Source organism: Tupaia chinensis, unplaced genomic scaffold (genome assembly GCF_000334495.1).
Source record: "Tupaia chinensis unplaced genomic scaffold, TupChi_1.0 Scaffold000235_1, whole genome shotgun sequence".
Lineage (NCBI taxonomy): Eukaryota > Metazoa > Chordata > Mammalia > Scandentia > Tupaiidae > Tupaia > Tupaia belangeri.
This window is the reverse complement of record NW_006159713.1, coordinates 6,057,126-6,060,917: the sequence shown is the minus strand read 5'-3', so window position 1 is coordinate 6,060,917 and position 3,792 is coordinate 6,057,126.

The following is a 3,792-nucleotide window of genomic DNA, read 5'->3' as shown; positions in this document are numbered from 1 at the left end:
TTTTACTTGAGGAAAGGGGAATCACTGCAGTGGTATAAGAGGTAGGCTTCTTTGCCCCAATTCAGGATAACTCTGCAAGGTCATTCCAGCTTCAGAGCTTCTGTTAATCGCTATAGCTCAGCCAGCTTCTCCACACACCAATTTGGCTTCTTCATTTCCCAGCAGTGTGTCTTCACAGGACACTCCTTTTCAGCCTTCTGGTCCTAGGGGAAAACTTCTGTCTTTTCTTTCTGCAGCCTGAAGGCTGACCTGCAAAACCTATCCCATAGCCTGGGCCTGGAACAGAAGCTCTGAGATGATTCCTGGATAGACCACCAAAGCAGCTCAGGGCTGGGCCCAGATCAGATCATCTTAAGCAGCTCAAGGTTGGGCCCAGATCAGGAGATCCTCTTAGATGTCTGTATTTGGTGTTGAAATTGATAAGGAATCTATCCTTCATCTGTGCTTTTGTTCAGGTCTCAAACCCATTTGCTTTGTGACCTTTGGCAATAGTTCCCTCTTCAATAGTTCCCTCTTTGGCCACAAATAGTCCATAGAGTGGCAAGTCTGGAGTTTAGGACACAGTACTCCTGTCTCTGAGCCTTAGTCAGACATCTAAAAAAGGCTGACAAGGCATGTACCATATCTATGCTACTCAAAATTCAATCCACTTGCCAATAGAATTGGCCTCACCTGGGAGCTTGTTAAACATTGGAAATCACAGATGCTCCTACCCATGACCTGCTGAATACAACCTGCATTTTAATAAGCCCTCAAGGTGGTTCCAATTCACTTCACAGTAAAATGAGCTCCAAAAGCCCTTTCCGTTTCTAAAGTTCTATATTCCAACTTAATCAATTGAGGTGGGTGTTTGGAAGTTTTGGTTGAAAGGAGTTATTTCAGCAAAGTTTCATCGGTGTTGATCCCTGATGACCAGACAGCTCTGTTCCAGGCAGTTTTCATAACTCCAGCAGAATCTCCAGCTGTAGTAAGAGTTATTTTAAAATAACAGAAATGATAAAAGTTATTTTAAAATAGCAGAAATGATGATGATGGTAAACATGAGGAAGAAAAGACTTCTTTGTGACTGAATTCAAGACTCCCTCATAGTAGATATTCCCATCCCCTCTCTCTTTTTTTAATTGCCAGATGGTCCATGCACTTACCAGAAAGAGAGAGAAAACACCCCCCATGGGACACAGTCATGCCATAATCCTTTTTCTTCCATTTCTCCATTCTGTCAGGACTGGGGGCACACACATGCATCCACCTAGCATGGTTTTTTTTCAAGCCACGATGGTAGGGATTCAAGTCTATCAGCCATGTGAGATTTAGTCTCTGTGCACTGCATTTAATGGCTGTGTTACTACAACAGCCCTCTCAACCCCCTTTTCCCAGTAGAATGCAATACATATAAGACGTGACTTCAAAAAGTGTGTAAAAAACTGGAATTAAGTTTGAGTTTATTCTGATACCAAAAAAAATTGGAATCCATGCTGTTATTTTGTCTTCATAGTACTCATTTTCCATGACATTTTAAAAAGATTTACCTTATATTACTTATTATCATTAATTTTAAATTTGATATAGGCACATACACTCACCAGAGAGAGAAAGGGAAAGTGAAAAAGCAAGCCACCAGGTCCAGGATTTGATCTATGGTAGGCCATATGGGAGTCCAGTGCCTCAACCCTCATAACACCCGCTATCTCATTCCATTAGACTTTTAAAGATCTATCTCATATTTTTTTACATGTATTTTACATATACTTATATGTATATATATTTACTTTTACATATATTTATAAATTAATAAATGGTATGGTTTTATGTATTTTTAAGCTTTATTTACATAGGGCCATAGTATCCATATATGCAACTTTTTTGTTTTTGAATTAATCCATATCAGTAACTCTGTAACAAATTCAGAACAAATTCTGAACAAATTCATTTATTTTCCTGGGTGACAGGCAACAAGGTTGTTCACTGGGTCTTGCTTTTATGTTTCCCTCACATCCTTATAAATTGAATGTGTGAGAAAGTCTGTAGTGTTTACACCTAGAAGTATAATCACTGGGTTCTGGGGATAGTGGTTGTTATGGATTGAAATGTGTCTTCCAAAAAGATATGTTCAAATTCTAAGTTATGGTATTTCTTATTTATTAATTATTTATTTATTTTTTTAGAGGTTTTTGCTATAGGGCGTGTGCGCTCGCCAGCCAGAGAGAGAGAGACAGAGACAGAAAGCGAGAAATCACTCCCCAGGGGGGATGGCCATGCAGCAATCCCTTCTCCTCCATTCTCCTCTTGGGATCTTGGGCATGCACGCACACGCGCCCGGCGTGAGTTTTAAGCCACTGGGTCCGGGACGCAAACCACGGTCGACTACATGGGAGTCCAGCGACATAGCCATTACGCTAACTGCTGGTCCCACAGTATCTTTTAATGTGACTTATTTGGAAGTTAGAATCTTTGCTGATGTAATCAAGTTAAAATGAAGCCATTATGGAATGCCTTAATCCAATATGATTGGTGTCTTTTTTTAAAAAAAAGAGAAGAGACACAGACAGGGAGAGAATGCCATGTAATGACAGGGGCAAAGAGTAGAGTGATTTGTCTATCTGTACAAGGATTGCTAGCAACCACCAAAAGCTAGGAGAGAGGTGGGGAACAGATTCTCTCTCAGAGACTCTATAAGGTACTAACCCTGCTAATGCCTTGATTCTGGACTTCTGGCCTTCAGAACTCTGAGAAAATACGTTTTGGAGGGAGAACTTTTTTTTTAATTAATTTATTCATTTCTTCCATAAGAGAGAGAGAACTACCAACAGGGTCTTGATGCCGAGATTCATCCCCAACTTCAGCCAGCCCCAGATCATAGGTGCACATGTGTCACACATACTCAGAGAGGTCTCAGAATATAAACTGGGGGACTTCTCGTGTAAGATTGCTTCATGGAACATCATTTACTACCACTGCAGCACCATCTGGCTCCAAATTTTTGTTCTTTTAAACCACCCAGTTTGTGTGTGTGTGTGTGTGTGTGTGTGTGTTTTTAATGATATTTTTGCTAGAGGATGCACATGCTCTCCAGAGAGATAGAATGATAGAAAAGTAAGAAATCACCCCCCAGGGGGAATGGCAACACCACAATCCCTTCTCCACTCCCCCCTCGGGATCTGGGTATGCATGCACATGTGCCTGGCATGAGTTTTAAGCCTCCAGGTCCAGGACGCCAACCCTGGTCAGCTGCATGGGAGTCCAGCAACATAACCATTACTCCAGCTGCTGGTCCCCTCAGCTTATGCTAACTTGTTAATAGCAGCTCAAGCAAACCATACAGTGATGAAATCCCAAGTCATGGCCTGCAGGGAGCACAAGTCCAGGTGGGAGAGAGTATATGAGCCTGAGAATGTAACATTAGACAGTTGTCTGGATCTTCGCATCCAGGCAGTGTGGAGCCACTGATAAAGATAAAATGGTAAGAGAGACAGTTCTAGCTCTAGTGAAGGATATCAGAGAAATGGTCCATGTTTAGAGTAGACTTGTTGGACTTTGGACTTGGTCTCAAATTTATTCGTTTTTTACCTTTAAAATTAATTCATTCCTTTCCATACAGAATTATGAGTTTTCCATACAGTTTGTCATTAGTAACCATGGGTTATTTTTGTGCTCACTAAATCAGGCCCTGTTTTTAGACATAATCTGCTAATCTCACTTAATCTTCACAACTGCCTCCCTCCCACCCCACCCCCCACCCCCGGAAAATATAGCCGCTATCTTCTCCATAATAGGGATAAGGAAAGAGTCAGG